Source organism: Danio rerio, chromosome 6 (genome assembly GCF_049306965.1).
Source record: "Danio rerio strain Tuebingen ecotype United States chromosome 6, GRCz12tu, whole genome shotgun sequence".
NCBI lineage: Eukaryota > Metazoa > Chordata > Actinopteri > Cypriniformes > Danionidae > Danio > Danio rerio.
Window position 1 is genome coordinate 4,743,137 of NC_133181.1, and position 20,824 is coordinate 4,763,960.

The 20,824-nt window shown below is 35.4% G+C and overlaps 1 protein-coding gene across 1 annotated transcript in view; it reads left to right on the forward strand.

Annotated features, from left to right (window-relative positions):
* Positions 1-329: 329 nt before the first annotated feature.
* Positions 330-20,824, forward strand: part of sema5bb (sema domain, seven thrombospondin repeats (type 1 and type 1-like), transmembrane domain (TM) and short cytoplasmic domain, (semaphorin) 5Bb) — a 116,614-nt gene continuing 96,119 nt past the window's right edge. Inside the window, exon 1 of the mRNA XM_001340262.10 lies at positions 330-456. The gene's annotated coding sequence lies outside the window, so the exon portion shown is untranslated. The remainder of the gene's footprint in view (positions 457-20,824) is intronic.

Below are 20,824 nucleotides of genomic sequence, written 5' to 3' on the forward strand. Positions count from 1 at the left end.
TTATTATTATTATTATTATTATTATTATTATCATTATTATTACCCTGCCAGATGGATAAACTGTAGCCTGAATTTATTTTTTATAATCCAGTAATTTTTCTAAATGTTTTTGTTGGTTTATGTAGCCTCTATGTTTTCCTTTGAGAAAATGTTTACGTATTATTATATCTAATAGCTTGCTGCTTCATTTAACATTTAATTATGCGTCGGAGTGAAATGGTTAATATTCATGAGCAAACCTTCCTTATTGGCAGGTTAGCGAGCAAAGGAATGACGAGATCATTAGTATTCATTAGCAGAGCGGTAGCAGCAGTAGTACTGTAGTAGAAAGTAGATTCGCCCCGGTGTGAGGCGGTGCAGTCGGCGAGAGCGCGCAGAAACCTTGACAGATCTAAACAGAGTCTTCTGGACATCCCACACAGCTGAAAATACTCCTGAATTTACCAGACTGCATAGGTAAGGACATTCCTGTGTGATTTTTTCAAAGACAGTGTGCAAAATGTAACCGTATTTGCTAGCAAAACTGCGTATTATGGTTGCCTATGAGTTTGAGGAAAAGTTGCGTCAGGAGGTTTTCGAAGATGATGTCAAATTTTCTAGTATTTAATAAACGTGTTGTCTTTTTAATTGTGCTTTTAAGACCCTTTATTCACTTTACAGCTTATTAAGTTGTTAGAAAATGTAATTGAGTGATGTAAATAGTAATGTACGTGCAGGCCGCTGGAGGGCGTTAGCGAGTCAACGGTTTGATTCATCACCTGGTAATGTCAATGACAATATCTTGATATTGATTTGTGTATACTTAATGAATACTGTATTATCTTGAATATAATTTAATTTGTTGATTTACATTTCATCACAATTTTGATAAGCTGTGTTGGTGACTTAGATGGTCTGATTTGCGAGGTTTTCTTTTGAATTAATAATTTCTATGCATTGGGAAGACGGTTTGATTTTCATTCTGAAATCAAAATGTTTAGTCATTGTAGGATATTTTTATATTTCCTGCACCAGGTTTAGTCAAGAGTTAATATGATAGAGAGGTCCAGCATTTCAGACACTGTTAGATGAAACTACACTCTCTCTTCTGCAAAACTGTCTTCATATTTTCACTAATAACAATATTACTCCTAGTCTTGTCATGCTTACCTCTTCATGCGATTTCTCAATGTAATATTTCCTTTTAGTAAAGTTATTTGTTATTCTGCATTCCATCTGAATGTTTAAATAACTTGAGGGGCACATTTTGCCTTCATTCCTTCTTGTGTTTACTATTGAAACAGGAATTTTTTGGCATATCTGAATTATTAGTGTTATTATGTTGAAATCAGCCATTAGTTTATGGCCTATAAAGTTTTTATTGGCCTATTTGTATGTATGCCTATTAGGTTTTTATGATCTCTTTTCCCAGAGGAGAAACACTTCTCATTTTATACGCAGCTATCTCTACAATACTACTTTTTTTTAGTCTGGCTTGACAAAAATATACAAATGAGATAATTGTTTGCATACTGTAAGAGTAAAGAGATATTAGCAAGTCAGATTATTTGGTTTTGGAAGAATTTGGAAAGAAATGTTGAGATCTACAACTTTCGATTGAAGACTTTGTTATCTTGGTTAATTAATGCAAGAATAATATGAGACATTAACTTCAGTAACTTTTCTTCAATCTGTAGGGTTAAACAATGGGATTTTCTTTCTTTTTTGGTCTTGTGCAATATTGAAGAAAATGCGATGCTAAATAATATATTTTCTATTCGATACAATGTTAACAATAATATTATAACCAACATATGTTTCATATCATTTCAGAGACAAGAAAGTATCACTAAAACTTTATAAAGTAAATAGCCATGGATTTCACATGCATAACACAAATAAGAGATTTTAACATCGTAAATAAATAAATAATAAATATCACCACCACTTTAGTAGCTCCTTTAGTAGTTTTATTAACCTTAATTAACCTTTATTAACCTTAAAATATCAAGTAAAATCAGAAAAATAAAAATACTTAAAGCAAAATGGAGATTTTTTTGTCTTATTGCTTATTTTAAGGTCCTGTAAAATTAAAAATAACACTTTTTAGATGTTACTATTAGTATGAGAATTTTAATGACACCAAGTGTGCTTCAAAACTATGACAAAATTTAGATTTAGAAGATATAAACCTGATATTAACACTCAAAGCTTGCAGTTTGTCTCTTCTGTGTAAATGTATTCTTTTACACAACATTTATAATCGCAGGATGTGCAATGTTGAATTGGGATAATGTTTAACCAGGAGCCAAAGATTAAAAACACATGAGATTTGTTGAGTTACTGCAGAGGTTAATCATAACGAAGTGGAAGTTTTTAATGTGCAAATGCTTTTTTAGACCTTAAAGAGTTTAAAGCATTCAGGCACAAGACATTTTACCATTTTTAACTTTAATAAAGAATAATTTTATTCAATTATTTATACAGCAAAGACTTTGCAGACCTGAATACCATTCGACTACCTTGAAAACTGTAAAGCACTGTTTGTTTGACTTCTATTTTTTACTTTATTAATTGTTTATTACATTTTATGCATTATTCACTCCCCTACAGTGATTAAAAAGAATAGTCCAATTGTACTGTTCAGTTTATCTGGAGAAATTGTATATATTGCAATATATAATCACAGATTTCCCAGAGATGGGTTGCAGCTGAAAGGGCTTCCGCTGCGTAAAACGTACACATAAGTTGGTGGTTCATTCCGCTGTGGTGACCCCGGATTAATAAAGAGCCTAAGCCGAAAAGAAAATGAATGAATGAATAATCGCAGAAAAACTAAATATTGTGATATCATGCAGCCTTAATGTTGTTCAGCCTAATTTTTAAAGTGAATTAAACATAAAACAATTAAGTTTTTAAATAAAAACATAGGTGGCACAGTGGTTAGCACTGTCGCCTAACAGCAAGAACATTGCTGGTTCGAGTCCTGGCTCGGTTAGTTGGCATTTCTTTGTGGAGTTTGCATGTTCCCCTCGTGTTGGCCTGGGTTTCCTCCGCGTGCTCCGGTTCCCCTCCCCAGTCCAAAGACATGCACCATAGGTGAATTGCATGAACTAAATTGGCCGTAGTAGTGTATGTGTGTGAATGAGTGTGTATGGGTGTTTTCCAGTACTGGGTTGCAGCTGGAAAGGCATCTGCTGTATAAAACATATGCTGCATAAGTTGGTGGTTCATTCCGCCGTGACGGCCCCTGATGAATAAAGGGACTAAGCCGAAGTAAAATTAATGAATGAAAAATCTGCAAGCATGTATATTTTTGGAGCGTATTAGATGATCTGTTAATCAGCAGTTGTTGTTTAAAAGGAACAGGTCTACATCTGATAAGCGCTAATCTGCTGTAATCTGGGTTAGTACAGGGGTTGCTGGATAAATAAACACCCCAGTTACTATATTCCCCAGTGGTCGCAAGCACTGTTTCAGCAGTTATCAAACATTTAGAGGTGCATTTTAAAGGTCTGTTACATGAATTATTGCTGCAGCAGGAACAAAATCATTAATATTTCATGTTGAAGTAAATGAACAGAACTGACCCAATAGTTATTCTGTTGTTGAACGATAACAACAAACATAAATCCACTTATCCATATATTAGCTGAATGTATAAATGTTCATTTTATTATAATAGTAGTATCATTTTTATTATAATAATTTTTTTACATGAATAATTAAACAAGTTATGTTTATGAATTCCTAAGAAAAAAAAATAGATTTATGTTAATGGGATAGTTTACCCAAAAATGACAATGTTATCATCATTTACTCATCCCTGACTTGTTTCAAGCCGCACACTGCACATGCAGAAATTAGCAGATTTCCATGATGAATGTTTTTTTTATTCATCATTGAATATGTTTATTTACTTATGTAAATGTGTGTATTATACAACCACTGGTTATTTTATTCGGTTGGGTTGGATCCCCTTTTGCCTTCATAACTGCCTTAATTCTTTGTGACAGATTCAACAAGGTAATGGAAATACTCCTTAGAGATTTTGCTCTTTATTGACATGATAGCATCACACAGTCGCTGCAGATTTGTTGGCTGCACATCCATTATGGGAATCTCCCGTTCCACCAAATCCCAAAGGTGCTCTATTGGATTGAGAGCTGGTGACTGTGGAGGCCATTTGAGAACAGTGAACTCATTGTCATGTTCAAGAAACCAGTCTGAGATGATTCACACTTTATGACATGGTGTTATCCTGCTGGAAGTAGCCATCAGAAGATGGGTACACTGTGGTCATAATGGGATGGACATGGTCAGCAGCAATACTCAGGTAGGCTGTGGCAATTGGTACTAATGGGCCTAAAGTGTGCCAAGAAAATATCCTCCACACCATTACACCACCACCACCAGCCTGAACCGTTGATACAAGGCAGGATGGATCCATGCTCTCATGTTGTTGACGCCAAATTCTGACCCGACTATCCGAATGCCGCATCAGAAATCGAGACTCATCAGACCAGGCAATGTAGTCTTCTACTGTCCATGTTTTGGTGAGCCTGTGTGAATTGTAGCCTCAGTTTCCTGTTCTTAGCTGACAGGAGTGTCTCCCGTTGTAATCTTCTGCTACTGTAGCCCATCCGCTTCATGGTTTGACGTGTTGTGTGTTCAGAGATGCTCTTCTGCAGACCTCGGTTGTAATGAGTGGTTAATTGAGTTACTGTTGCCTTTCTATCAGCTGGAACCAGTCTGGCCATTCTCCTCTGACCTCTGGCATCAGCAAGGCATTTGCTCCCATAGAACTGCCGCTCACTGGATATTTACTCTTTGTCAGACCATTCCCTGTAAACCTTTGAGATGGTTGTGAGTAAAAAATCCCAGTAGATCAGCAGTACTGAAATACTCAGACCAGCCCGTCTGGCACCAACAACCATGCCACTTTCAAAGTCACTTAAATCCCCTTTCTTCCCCATTCTGATGCTCGCTTTGAACTGCAGCAGATCGTCTTGATCATCTCTACATGCTTAAATGCACTGAGTTGCTGCCATGTGATTGGCTAACTAGAAATTTGCGTTAACGAGCAGTTGGATAATAAAGTGGCCGGTGAGTGTACATTTATTCAGTTTAACATTAATTTTGGAAATATTATCAACTAATATGCAAATATTAATAATATTTATTTACAGTACAGTTTGTAAATTAATATTTTCTGTCTTTTAGTGGATATATTATATGAAAGACTTGCTTTGTTTACCAAACAAGTGGATCTGATTGGATTTGCATGGTAAACCTTAAATAAAAGTTTAAAGTTTTTAGTTACTATACTGCTAAAATCATTCTGCATAAATCTGCAGTTTTTTAAAAATTCTGATTTATTTTCTTGTCATTGAATAACCTTTAATAGGGAATTACAATTACTGTGACACTCTTGAGTTGCTGATTGTTGGATTTTAGATGTGTTTTAGTAATAGCATTGTCAGTGCTTGTCTTAAAACAAAGTTTTTGTCTGCGAGAGCCATTAAACTAAAAAGTTTGCCCAAAAAGATTTGGCGCTGTCAGAAAGTGTCTTTATGGCCCGTGAAGAATCTCAGTGATTCTGACAGGTCACCATTGAAATGTGATACCAAAGTAGAGACTTCCCTCTGTCAGCTCAATTAGTCTCCTCGACATGACCCTTCAACCCCATTCTGTCAGCCCTCGCTCTCTGTTTCTCTCATATCTCGCATCGGCAACTCACCCGAGTGGAGACAGTGTGCAATTTGAGAAACGCAAACCTTGCAGAGTTGGACAAGGACATGGGAAACTTGCTCTCTGAAAGTGTTCATAACCTTAAAGTTCTTTCAGAGAGCCATCCAAACTCAGTGTCTTGATTTAAATGGTCATTCAGCAGCCGCCGGTCCATTAGCTGTCCTACACACCGCTATTTTATGTGGAATCAATCAGAAATGTCCTGAGCTGGTGTCGGAGACACAGGAGTGTTACTGGAGGAAAAACAGTCTTGCAGTCTTTCCAGACTGCTCTAAATTATAATCTGAATTTGTATTGAAATGAGGTGTGAATTTAAACTGGTAAAAATTTAATTAAACTGGTAAAAATTTAATAAAACGTTTTAGTGCTAAAAATAGTCAGTCTATTATATACAATGTTGGATTTTCTGAAATATCTTTTCATTCAGAAAAAAAAAATATATATATATATATATAACGAAGTCTCAAAACGAGTCTTGCTCAAAGCTGAAACTAGCAAACAACAATTTCCTAGCATCTTGCGCCACATTGCACCGGGTTTATGATAGGGCCCATACACTACGGACAATTTAGCTTATCCAATTCACCTACAGCACATGTCTTTAGACTGTGGGGAAAAGCAGAGCACTGGAGAACATGCAAACTCCACACAAATGCCAACTGACCCAGCCGAGACTCGAACCATTCACCCTCTTGCAGTTGGGCGACAGCGCTACCCACTGCGCAACCTTTTCGATCTTCTTCATATCTGCTCACTTCAATTAATCTTTAAGGTGTTTGGTCACATAGACCCCTATTACAGAATTAGTCAATAGATATAAAAGTCAGTTTGAGGGTTAAATAGCATTTAAAGTTGTTTATGAAAAAAAGATATTTAAAATTGTAAAACAGGCACAAAAGGACTTTGAGCAGTGTCCATGCTGTTTGAAGGATATCTGCCACAATTAAAAAAAACAATACGCAAACTCCTCTAGATTTTGCTTTAAAATTCTACAATCACAAGAATCGCAAATTTCTGGAAAGAAACTACAGCTGCTGATTTATTCATTATAACTTAAATTCAGCTTTTTTGCCAGTGAAACTCAGAAAGATGTCATTTGTTTTAGAGCGGGAACCTTGTTTATATGCATGTACATGTTAGAAACATTATATATTCACGATGTAACATTATACAATGCTGTTTAAAAGATATATGGTAGACCCGTCTCAGCATCTTTTACATTTGATGTATATAAAGTTCCCTAGGCATGAATGAAATGTGTCCCATAAAGACCTTTTAAAAAATCTTCCCTCGGGGCTCTTAAAGTTCATATCTGGGGAAGCTATTTTATCAATAGCACAATGAAACATTTAGTTGGTTATGCTGGTACTTTCATAAAGAAACAAAATATGCTTGGTAACATTTGACTTAGAATTTATAACCTTTGAGACTTTCACACTTGACAACAAACAGATTTAAAGTCAAATTTCTGCTCAGAAACAGATAAAAATTATTATTCAATTTGTTTTGTCAAAGACATTATTTCATATGGTTCTAAATATAATTTTTTAAAAACCTATAACCTTTATTGTATGAGTTTAACAAGTGTATTAAATTATTAGAAACTGCAATAAATTATTAATAATTGTAAAGAATTATGAATTTATTATCATTTAAAAAAACATTTTTGATTATGAAGAATAAATATAATCATAAAACTGACCAAAATTAAAACAAACTTGACTAGTTTGTAATGCACTCTCAGAAAAAATGGTGCAATGTTGTACCAAAGATGGTACAAATCCTTGTCACTGGGGCAGTACCATTGTATGGGACAGAATTGCACCTTAAGACAAAGGAACAAATTTGTACTTTTGCAGTTTGTACCTTTAAGGACATCATTTGTACCATGGGAAGCCAAAATGTACCTTTGGTTTTTAAAACCTGCAGACACTAAATTGTACCTTCATTAAAGGTACAAATCTGATCTTTAAAGGTACCACCACAGTGACAAGACACTTTGTATCTTAACAGTGTTAAAAATGCTTACAAAACATTTATTTAAAATGCCTTTAATGTTTAGTTTACAATACCTATAGTATGTTTTACCAGTTGTTTTGTAATATTGTATTTAGGGGTGTCAAAATTAATTGTTTCTTCAGTACACCGCAATGCAGACGCGGACAATTCGGTATCGGTTCAGTAATAATCATAACCGGTTATTGTGTACTGACGTCATTTATCTCATATGCGCTCTGTCGCGAGGGAGGTGAGCGCAAGTATTTACAACGCTCCAATGACTTAAAACTCATAAACTGTGCACAATTTCACTGTGTGTTATAGTTCAGTTTATATAGCTATGTGACTTTGTATTAAATTACAAAACTGTATTACAAATAGTACATAAATATAAGTATATTCAAACATTTTAATACAAGAATTGCTGCTGTGAAGAAAATATAAAACTAAGAAAACTAAAAAGCACCGTCAGTGCACCGAGTTATCGAATTGAATCGAATCGATGGTATAATCGTAGCCGAACCGAACCATGCGAGACTAGTGTAGGTTCACAGCTCTAATTGTATTATACAACTTAATATGTAATGTTTATGTTTCTTTCTTCTGATCATAAAATCACTTTGTCGTTTTTATTTTCACTGATATTGTAATAAAGAAAAAGGTAATCAACTATTTTGTACCTTTTATATAGGAACAATTGTATACCTTCATTTAAAATGTACCCTAAAAGGTACAGAACTGTATCATAAGAAGTCTTTTCTGTACCATATAAGATACAATCTTTACAAAGGTACAAACCTGCTCCTCAAGGAACATTATTTGTACCACTGTGTACACCTTTTTTTCTGAGAGTGCGGATATTTTACAGGTCACAGGTATACAGAATTTGTCATGGTTATTTTCGCCATTATTGGAGCATGATGTGTTCCTGTTGACTTTTTGCATCAAAAAGAGCTGTAACATCATATTTTAATCATTTTTTTTAGGTCGTTTGTCTAAATAAGGCATTCAAGATACATTCTTTTAAAATGCTTTACAAATAGAGCTTGTAAATTTATCTTGATATAGATTATTTAGGACGTTTTATCAAAAGACAGCATCATTTTCGCTGTAGATGAATGTAAGTATAGTCAGTGCATTGCAGCAGTGATTTTTCTATGTTATGTTTTTATGCACTATACCATTTGAAGGCAATGAATAGGACTCCTACATATGCATATGTAAAATTATGCATGAGTGCTCGGGTAAATATTCATGTGGAACAATGCAGAGATTATGCATGGCCTCAGAAAAGGATGAAAGATGTGATCAGGGCAATCAGTACGTATTATTCATTAAATTGCTATTATAAAAAAAAGGTATGTGCACGGAAAAAGGAAACCACTTTAGTATCAGACCATCCAGCATTTGCACAGACCTGACTGAAATTTTTTTTATTCATCATATTTTTAAAATGGATAAATTGAGATATATTAGCGGCTTTATTTTCTGTACATTGAACAGTGTTTGTGTGTGTAACATTCAGGTTATCTTCATAGTCGATGTTAAATAGTGCATGATTGGATTGAAGTGAAGTTGCCACAGTAAAGGTCAAGTTCACCGCTGTTAGAGGTCAGGTTAATCAAGTCAGGGAGGAATGAACCAAATTACACCCTGCTCCTCCTGAAAATAACAAGTTGTTGATTACATTGAAAAAAAAACGGGCAGTGATTCCAACGTTTAATGGAGTTTAAGCTTAAAACAAGTAAAAATGTCTGGCTAAAAAAGAGGAAATATGTTTGATTTAATTAAAAAATGTGACCCTTAACTACAAAACCAAGTGATAAGGGTCATTTTTGTAAATCAAGATTTCTAAGTAAATAGGCTTTCCCTTGGTTTGGGGTTTTATAGGATATAATATAGTGTATTATAATTCATTCATTCATTTTCTTTTCGGCTTAGTCCCTTTATTAATCTGGGGTCGCCACAGCGGAATGAACTAACTTATTCATAATATAATATAATATAATATAATATAATATAATATAATATAATATAATATAATATAATATAATATAATATAATATAATATAATATAATATAATGTAGAGAAAATTGCCATTAAAGTTGTCTTATCCTTAGTAATGCACATTGTTAATTTTTTGACATTAAATAAAATTTAAACCCAAACAATGGCTATTTTGGCTATTGCTGAAAATATACAACATAAGAAATTAATATAAGACTTTCTGTTGACCAGGGGATGTTGAGCTTAAAAAACAAGGATACATTAATGCAGTGTTAGGTTTAAACCTTAATTTAATTTAATTTAATTTAATTTATTTTAATTTAATTTAATTTAATTTAATTTAATTTAATTTAATTTAATTTAATTTAATTTAATTTAATTTAATTTAATTTAATTTAATTTAATATTTTTTATTTAGTTTTGTTTTGTTTGATTCTGTTATTTTTGTTTTATTTAATAAAATTTTATTTTTGTTTTATTTTGTTATATTTTAATTAGTTTTATTTTATTTTGTTTTGTTTTAGTTTAGTTTTAATTATTTTATATATATATATATATATATATATATATATATATATATATATATATATATATATATATATATATATATATATATATATATAATATTTTTTAATTATATCATATTTATTACATTTTTTATTAATTTAGTTATCATTTTATTTTATTAAAGTAATAAATTAATAATTTATTAATTTAATAAATAATTCATTAATTTTTTACTCTTTGAAAGTCATGCTTTGGATCAGTGACCAGTTCACCTTATTCATGAACTATTAACCATGATCTTTGCCACAAGTAAACATCTAATTTGCTGTTTACTCATATAGTAAATGCTGCTAGCCTACAGGGTTAAGGAAACAGAAATATGGTGATGCAAAGTAAAGCATAAATCAATGCTAATAAACAGCTAACATTTCAATAATATTCTGCTAATAAGCAAGTATTGGTCCCAAAGCAGTAATTGTGCTGAATGAGTGTGTGTAGTGTTTAATATATTTCCTTTTCACCTGCCCATCTTCCATCTACCCAGAAACCTCAGCTTAACCCTTTTACAGTAATCTAAACCACTAGCGGAGATCAAAACCTCAGGTCTGACCGAAAACACAACCTCATATACTAGTACCACTGTTCCCCACTTTACAGTGCATCTCATGCGGTCATGAAGATGGAGAAAAGATAGATGAGGGAAAACTGGGTGGAGCAGACCCACACCTGATGAGGAGCGCTGGGTTTTCCAGGAATAAATGAATTGGGCTGAGTATTGGGCCTTGTTTAGGGGTGGTTTGTGGAAGCGGATTGTAGTAAACCACAGAACCGCTGCAGCGGGACCCGAGGGGACTGGCGCACAACACTGCCAAGCTTGTGTGAAATGGGTCAAGCTAAATGTTTGAAATATTAAAGCAAATATTGCCGTTCCCAAAGCCCCAGGCTGCACAGTGACGTTCTCTGTCAGGCACAAGAGGGTCATTGATGCCGCTGGACCGGGACGGTGGGGTGTGTTGTGTTTTAGCCCTGGAGGGTCTGTGCACTTTAAGGCTGGGTTACTCAAACAAGCAAGTCTTTTTAAAGAGGAAAGTGTTTTCATATAAGGTACTGCAGTTTTCTTTGCTCTATCTGACCATCCATCTGTTAAGTGTAGAGGTTTTTACACCCCTGCCTGACAAATGTCTACTAATGGAGGCTTGAGGGCACAATGTGATTTTTTTAATTAGAATATATCCTAAAACTACTAAGACAGTGTTATATATTTTGCTGACTTGTGTACTTGCATTATCTCAAATGTTGGAAAGTAGGTTCAAATCCAGAGGATTAGGCTATTTTAAGTAGATGGAGTGAGACGGAGTGTGTGCTGTCTAGGGCTGCTGCAATACATTGTTTCAGCATCAATGTTTATTATTTGCATTTGTTTTTAAGGCAAGCATTTCAAGAGAGTTTAGCGCAATTGGGCTAAAGAAATTGGACTGCTTAATTGTATTCAAGTTATTGGGTGAAATTACATTCATATCACAATATATATCTCAGAGAAAATAAATATCGCAATGCCAGATTTTTTTCAATATCATGCAGGTTTAGTGCTGTGTGTTCATGCATATAACGTCACAAACTTTCAATTTTCTGTTCAGCAGTGAGACTTTAATATGTTGTGTGTTTTATTAAACTGCAGAATTATTGCAGCGCTTCTTCTCCACGCGATCACAAACGGAAGAACTGGAAGAGGTGGATTGTGGCATAATAAAAGATCTGCTGCTTTTATTATGCAACATGTCACGCTAGTCGTCATCAGAATTTACTTCAGCGTTTTTCCTCATTGTTCTTCACAGCTTTCATTTTTTTTAACATTTGTGTAACATTTTTGTAACCCAGAATCTGCACGCAGAATTACGCAGATTTCCCGCAGATTTTTAGCCCATCATTAGTTCTGTTTATTTACTTGCGTAAATGTGTAAATCTATATGTATTCAGTTTTTAAATTAATTTCAGTAATATTATTGACTAATGAGAAAATGCTCATCTGATTTATGTACAATGCAGTTTGTACAGTCATATTTTCTGTCTTTTACTAGATATATTATATGACAAACTTGCTTTATTTACCAATTAAAGTGAATCTAATTGGATTTGCATTTTAAACATTAAATAAAAGTTTAAAAGAGAATGGGGGGTGGGTGGTAGAGTGCGTGGATGTGTCAGAAGAGCGAGAAGGGATCCGGGGGTGAGAAAGGTGCGTGACTTATTTGAGGACCGGGTGGAAGACGTGTGATTTCCGGGAGATTATAACTTGTTGCGGGCTTTATTACTCGTTTGCTACAAATGCATAGAGACTCCCGGATCTTTCGAGATGTCTGAATATCACGTTTAACAACTATAGTGAGACGCGATCCAGCGGTATATCCTTGATAAACTGTCTGACGTGCACTGCTCTCTGCCTGGAGCTCAGAGGAGTGCATGACAGTGTGTGTCTGTGTGTGTGGCTCTGTCTGTGTGTGTGTGTGTGTGTGTGGTAACGTGATGTGCGTTTTCAGCAGACGGAGGGCTGTTCAGAAATGCTAGGTAAAACACATTGTGAATGTGGATCATTTTCGTTCTAACATGCCATTTTAACACTAAGACGTATTACTGTAAATGGGGCTAAGGGTGTATTTTTCACGAGCGATTAAATAACGTGGTGCAGGACATGAAAATGATGCTTGATGAGACTAGCAAAAAATACATGCAACATGCCTGGCGCCGCATTGTACTGAGCGTATGATGGGGTGCAACAAAACCATTGATATAACCAATTCAAATAAGCTGAGTGCTTTTGAGCTGTAGGTTTAACTCTGAAATGTGTTTAATGTATTTCTTAGAGATGTCCTCACCTGCTGTCAGAGTGTGAATTGCAGTGAAACGTTCACCTCTGTGGTCGAGATTCACACTTCTGATGTAGGTTTTCCCATACTGATTTGCCATTTTTTGACGTTGTGGTTTGTGTTTAGTCTAAAAGTGATGAAGCCACACATGAGTTGTGTTTCCTTACAATAATAAAGTGTAGATTATTCTAATAAAAGATTTCTTACAGGTTGTGCAGCATGCACCAACCTGATTTAACCAAGTAGGACATGTTCCTGGATTAACATCTATGTTGATCCTGGTATAACATTCCAATCAGCCAATCAGAATTAAGGGATATGTTTACAGTTTAGTTGAGTTTAGGTTTACGGTTATCTGCACTTGTACATGATTGTTATCCAACTATTATTCCTCTCTGATTTTGGGAATAATACAGTTATGGTTGGGTTTAGGGGTAGGGAAAAGATATGGATTACATTTCGCAGCAAAAATGATGTTCCAGGATCAACATAGTTGATAATCCCAGGAACACACCGTACTTGGCATAATCATGACAAGCATGCTGCATGAGAGGACTTTAGATTATTAAATGTTTGGTTATGAAACTCTATTGGGTGCACAGAATGATAGGTCCTATCCAATCTGCATTACAACCTCATCTACCACTTATGGTGCAGGTGACTGGTTGCTGTCTCCTCAGCATCCAATGAGATTGCTTTTCAACATTTAAAGCAGGGGTCACCAATCTCAGTCCTGGAGGGCCAGTGTCCCTGCAGGGTTTAGCTCCAACTTGCTTCAACACACCTGCCTGGGTGTTTTAAGTATACCTAGTAAGACCTTGATTAGCTTGTTCAGGTGTGTTTGATTAGGGTTGGAGCTAAAATCTGCAGTACACCGGCCCTTTAGGAACAAGTTTGGTGACCCCTGATTTAAAGGAACATTCCAATTTTATATATATATATATATATATATATATATATATATATATATACAGGGCTCGAAATGTACTTTTTTTCTTGGTAGCACTGCTCCCAACTTCAAATATTTAGGAGCACCAGAAAAAAATTTAGAAGCACCCACCAAATATAAATGAGCACCATTGCAAATTGTATTTTAAGGGATTTATTGTATTTGAAAACAACATCAATTAGGATTAACAAAAACCAGAAACTATCTACCTAATGCTGAGATGACTTAATATTTGTGCAATAATTCCAAAATGTATGTCTAATAACTATGGAATATTAATGATGATGAAAATGACAATAATAGTAACAATAAATTACATTTCTCATCATCATGCTGCCTTTAATGTGCTTGAATGTGAGTAATCTGCTATAAAAAGTCTGTTACTTTTTGAAAAACAAATTGATGGTTTGCATAAAAAAAAATGAAGCATTGCAGTAAGAAATGTTTATTTTGCACTTTTGTTTTTATATGCATGTCAATTTAATAAATAATTTTTCTGCTTCAAGACAAACAAAAGACTATAATAAATCATTCAATTCAAGGCTGAGAGCTGCAAAGCAGTCATCAGTAACTAAATAGAAAAATAATATACATCTCAAGAAAGAACGGACAAAAGAAAGTAAGAAAAGTCTCACTTCTATCACTCTTTAAAGGTTTTAGTTTCAGTTTGTGTCCGTTTAAATGTTCAGTCTCGTTATGAGCTGATTTTCATTTTTCTGTGTTGGTGGAAAAGCAGGCGAGTCAGCCGGCCCAATATATGAGCAGGCAGAGCAGGATTCTCGCGGTGACCACCGGCGCAATACCGCTCTTTGATTATAAGCCGCAGTTTCAGTGTAAACTTAGTAAAGGTGAGCTTCTTTGGCAATGATATGTACAGTATTAGATTTTACATTTAGCGGATTTTTGCGCTGAACATGCGGTGAATGCAACGCATCGAGATTCGGGCACCTTCTCCGACTCGATTGATCTCAGCTGGCGGATCAACATTCACCACGTCATGATCGCTCTCATCTGAGCCTCAACTTTAGGTGGGGTTTGCAAAACTGCTTTTCACTCTTCAGCCATTTGCATTTCGCGCGGTTATTAAAACTCCTTCTCTGTCATCTAACAGCGGAATGCCTTGAGTGATTGACAGCTAATATGAATCAATACAGCGGCAGGGAAGAGCGATTCAGCACGTTTTTAGAAAAAATCAAAACAGGTCGCACTACACCCATTATATGCAGTCGCACAAATGCTCCCAAATATATTATGAGGTTGCATAGATTAATTTTCGGGCGCATATGCGACCAAAATGGTCGAAATTTCGAGCCCTGATATATACCCTCATATATATATATATATATATATATATATATATATATATATATATATATATATATATATATATATATATATATATATATATATATATAAATATATTAATATATATATATATAAATACATACACAAATATGATCATTTTTTTTTATTTATTTCAAGTAACAAAAAGTGGACTGGCCAAACTTTTTCCTACATGTGCGAACTATTGATGTAGCTGATGCCAAACTCTGCAAATTGAGTCCATGCAGGATTATAGTTTAGTCAATTGTTCGCCAAGACTTGCAATTTAGTTATTAAGTCATATGAATTTTTTTTGTCATATTGGATCTCGGGTGGCGCTGTGGGAAGCGCTGTTGCCTCACAGCAAGAAGGTCATTGGTTTGAGCCTTGGTTGGATCAGTTAGCCTTTCTGTGTGGAGTTTGCATGTTCTCCCCATGTTGGTGTGGGTTTCCACCAGGTGCTCAGCTTTCCCTCACAGTCCAAACACATGCGCTATAGGGGAATTGGGTAAGCTAAATTGTCCTTAGTTTATGAATGTGAATGAGAGTGTATGGGTGTTTCCCAGTGATGGAAGGGCATCTCTTGCGTAAAGCATATGCTGAATAAGTTGACGGTTCATTCCGCTGATTAATAAAGGAACTAAGCCGAAAAGAAAATGAATGAATATAGGAGCTGTTCAGGGTTTGCTTTAGCATGACGGTGAGTAAACGATGACTGAATGCTCACTTTGGGGGAACTGTTAGTTTAAATAAGACTGTAATCATACAGTACTTCCAGGCAGTGACCTGTCAAAAGTCATGAACAGGGCCATTTTTCCCTTTCAAATGTGACCTAAAGTTTCCTACATGCGCATTAGAACAGTGAGTTTAGTGTGAGTGATTTCATGAGCGAGGGCAGGAAAACACAGCATCTGTTTTCACAGGGGAGCAACAACAGCACAGTGTATTCAAATAGCCAGTTCCTAAAGCCAAAAGTTCGATTCCAGGTCGTGCGACACATGAATTGTAGATTTTCTGAGATCTCCAACTATGGAAGTGCTCTTGATTGAAGCACTTAACCTGAGCTCGACCCAGGAGGGAGACGGTCTCTACAAATAATGTACTACAAATCGCTTCGAATGAATATCTGCACCGTTCTTTTGCTTTCTGTTTTGCTTTCTCTTCACCGCTTGTTCACCTTCATTCGCATTTGTCTCAATCCTATCGAAATTGCTTTACCATAACTCTTTCTGCTGGGGCATCCCACTGTTTTGTCTGTTTTCAGAGCGTTGCAAAGGAAGATGAATGGCGCTCTGGCTGATGGCTTTAAAGGTTAAGAAAATGTCAGAACAGCAGAGCTATTAGTCTCCTGTGCTCTGACGGACCCTTGAAGGGCCGCTTACTCCCTCCTGAGATGCGGGATATGATCTATGTGTGTGGGTAATTGCTGTTGTGTTTGTTTTGTCCGACAGGTCAGGCTGGGACTTGTGCTCTTTTCTCCGTCTGGTTTCAGGATTGACATTTCAATTTGTCACTTAGTAAGTAAGGGGCTGTTCACACAGAATGTGTTTTTTTCATTCATTCATTTTCCTTAGGCGTAGTTCCTTATTTATCTGGGGTTGCCACAGCTGAATTAACCGCCAACTATTCCACCCATACACTCTCTCATTCACACACACTCACACACTATGGCCAATTTTGTTTACCCAGTTCACTTATACCACATGTGTTTGGACTGTGCAATACTTTTTGCTGGTTTTTCTGTGTGCTCTTGATGGATGTGTGTGATGATTACACTTATATCTTGTGTTTTTTGCATTGATTTAGAGGGAGGGCAACTGTTTTTTATTCGACGTCAACATAGTGGAGGCACTAGTTATTTATTTTTTTACCCTTTTTGACCGACTGCTTATTGTGTTTTTAACCCTTGTGTGCTGTTGGGGATGTTTTCATCTACTCTGAGGTGATTTTGAGTCTTAATTTGGCTGCAACTTTCTCTGTGTTTCAGCAAATTGAATGATTGTTGGTGACAAATCTTATTCTGACACATATTTTGGGAAAATGTTTTGAAAATTTTCAACAATTCACTCTGGACAAATTTACTACCCTTTCGTTATGTTTGAGGCTGTTTTTGCCCCATTGACTTCCATTATAACGGCTTCTTTAAAACAATGTGCAAAATTTAAGAAACCACTATTATTTGTTATCATTGAGATATTTAATAATACTTAAGATTTTTGAATTGATTTAATTAGTGTCTTTTTTAAAGTGTTTTATTCGTATTTTAGGATTTAGTGTTTTTTAACTTTAAATGTCTGTATAGTTTTTTTAATAATGTTGTTTTAATTTCAGTTTGTTCAGAATACTTATTTAAAATGAGCTGAATCATTACAATTCTTGAGTTTTTTTGGACAATTTAATTGTTTTATTTTCAATCCACCTAGATTTTGTAAAAAGATTGAGTTAACTCAAGGGTGTCCAAACTCAGTTCTGGAGGGCCGGTGTCCTGCAGATTTTAGCTCCAACTTGCTTCAACACACCTGCAAGGATGTCTAGAAAGACTGATTTATGTGCTATGGCGCTATGGCGCAGCCTACGCGTTGATGCATAGCCCTACGCTGTCGGCGTCTTTGACGTGCACCTCTCAAAAAATTTAACTGCACGTCGCAACGACGTGTAGCGCAAGCTCTGTGATTGGTCAGCTTGGTAGCGCTGACGAGTCTGGGTGGGACCGAGAGCCACGCGAGCCTGATGGAGAGATTGTTTGCAAGTGTGGAGTCTCGTGAAGGAGCTCCGGATGGAAAGTTTAGTTTTGTGTTTACCTCATGGTTAAAGTTGTTACATGTCCACCGGTTCCTGCCTCAAAATGAGCGAGTTTGAGCCACTTGTACATTTAGGAAGCGTTCAGAAAAAACAAAACACCAGCGAAGAAACTTGACACAGAGGAACATTAACACCTCACTGCCATCTAGCGTTTCAGAAGTGTTAATGCAGAGCAACAGCGTGCAGAAGTATAAATGCACAGCACGCGTTGCATGTGCCGTGGTTTACGCCGGTCACTTGACGCAGAAGTATAAACCAGGCTTAAGAGCTTGATTACCTAGCCTAGGTGTGTTTGTTTAGGGTTGGAACTAAACTTTGCATAACAGCGGCCCTCCAGGACAGAGATTGAGCACCTCTGAGTTAACTTAATTTGCGTTGGGACAACATGAAAGAATTGTGTGGAACCCAGCATTTCTCATAGTGTAGGTTTAGGAGTCGAAGCTCAAGTCCAGTCCTTTAATTGAATCCTCAGGATATGTTTGATATGTTTATACACATTGCAATCGAAACTGGATTGATTGGACGAAATCTGAATAAGAATTTTCTAGGGCTGGGCCGATAAAATGGAATCGGTATTTATTGACCGAACGTCAATAACGATAAAAAAAAAAGTTTGGAATGAAGAGCCATAATTTAATTAAAATGTGCTATTAAAAAGCAAAGTGCAATGAAGATGGTGATGGAATCCATGCACTCGCTCGCTTTTCACCTGCTTAAGATGCAAAATATAAACGGACTCGGTTTGGGTTTTGTCATCGCCACTTCAGGTCAGAACAACACACGTTAAAATGAGTGCTGTGACCAGCAGCAGTGAGGAGATTGTAAGTAAAAAAGGATGTAAGGATGTCGCCAGAGTAGCTTTTTGGTTTCTTTTCTTGTGCATCCCTGCCACTAGCTCCCCATCTGAAAGATTTTTTTAGCATAGTGGTAAATGTAACGATGAAACTTCACAATTTAATGTTGCAGTATGTATTTGAATAATGATGGTTCATTCCTTTACTTTAACGCTCACATTTGATTATCATAATTTGTTTTGTTGACAGAGTTTGAGGTTTACTGTATTATTATTATTGTCATCTTACAGATGTTGATCTACTGTACCTTAAAAAGATTTCAGATTGTTCAGCGTGTACATTTTGCCATTGCACACACTTCGTAATAATTTATTTATCAAGTTTAAGCGTCGCTTTAACACTCTTGTTTGTTTTATTATAAGAGATAAGAGACAGTATTTTTTTGTTTTGTTTTTGACTATTAAATCTATTTGTCTTAGTAATGTTGGTAAACTAAAATAAAGTGGTTAAATAAATAAAATCCTAATATTCCTAATTGTTTTGCTTAAAAATATTCAATAATTATCCACAGTGTATCGTGATTTTTGATTTTTGATTTTTTTGCTGTATCGCCCTGCCGTAACTTCTACGGTTACTCGTTGCTTTAATTATCAGTTATGTACATCCGTGTCTAATTTAGCTACTCATTATATATTGTTTGTGTTTCAGTTTGGTTTGTTGACTTTTGTTCTGCCATTTCTCTTGTTTCCTAAGAGTTTTTAAAAATGTTATTTTTGTTAAATCATTTGGTAACCCATCCTGACTTGCTTCAACTACAACAGCTAGCTGAAATAAAGTTTTATAAAGTCTTCAATGCTTTATTTCAGTTTTAGAGTCAGCTTTGATGTCACTTCTGCATGTCAACTTGCGCATTACATGACTGATCACATTGCAACAAGTGAATATCTAAAAGAGCTAATTGGATTTGAGAGCTACAGCTAAGTGCAAGTGAAGAACAAAATTGATTATGGTCTTTTTCTGTTCCTCTCGCTTTTGGATTTGGATTTAATTTGCTTTATTAATGCTCTTGTGAAGACATCAACCACTCTTTCTGTCTGCTCGACAAGGGAGTCTTCACTCATGTTATTTTCTCTTATCTATTTCCTCTCTCCGTCTCTGAGGTACCATATAAGAGTGTAGTTACTGTGTGAACATCTCTGTCTCAAGAGAGATTTTTCCGCTCTGCCAGAGAACTCAAACCTGACTGAATCCCACCTGAGAGCTGAAAGATCCTCTAAATCACACCATCACTCTCTCTCACCTCCTGTTTTTGTTTTGGTCGCTCTTCTGAGGATTATTTTATTGCTCAGGAGTTGCTCTTTCACAGCTTGGGAGAATTAAGGGAGTTCTGCTTTATTTATGCATCAGCTTAACTTGTGATTTTTACCCATTTGGGGAAATAAAAATAGATGCAAATGAGAGATTCATTGACATACAGTAGTAGAGCTTTAAAATTAATGCACTGCAAAATCTGTGTTTGGCCTTAATTGTCAAGATGATCTATTTTTGTTTGTTTGTTTTACGCAATTTTAAGAAACATTTTTTGTATTGTATTACAACAGGATTTTTTTTGTTCTTAATTATAGTCAATATTTTATAGACTTTATTGGTCACACTTTACAATAAGGTTCATTAGTTAATGTTAATTAATGCATTTACTTACATGAACAAACAAGGAACATTACATTTACTACTGTATTTGTTCATGTTAGTTAACATTAGTAATGAAAATACAGTAGTTCACTGTTAGTTCATAACTCATGGTGCATTAACTAATGTTAACAAGCATGGACTTGGATGTTAATAATGC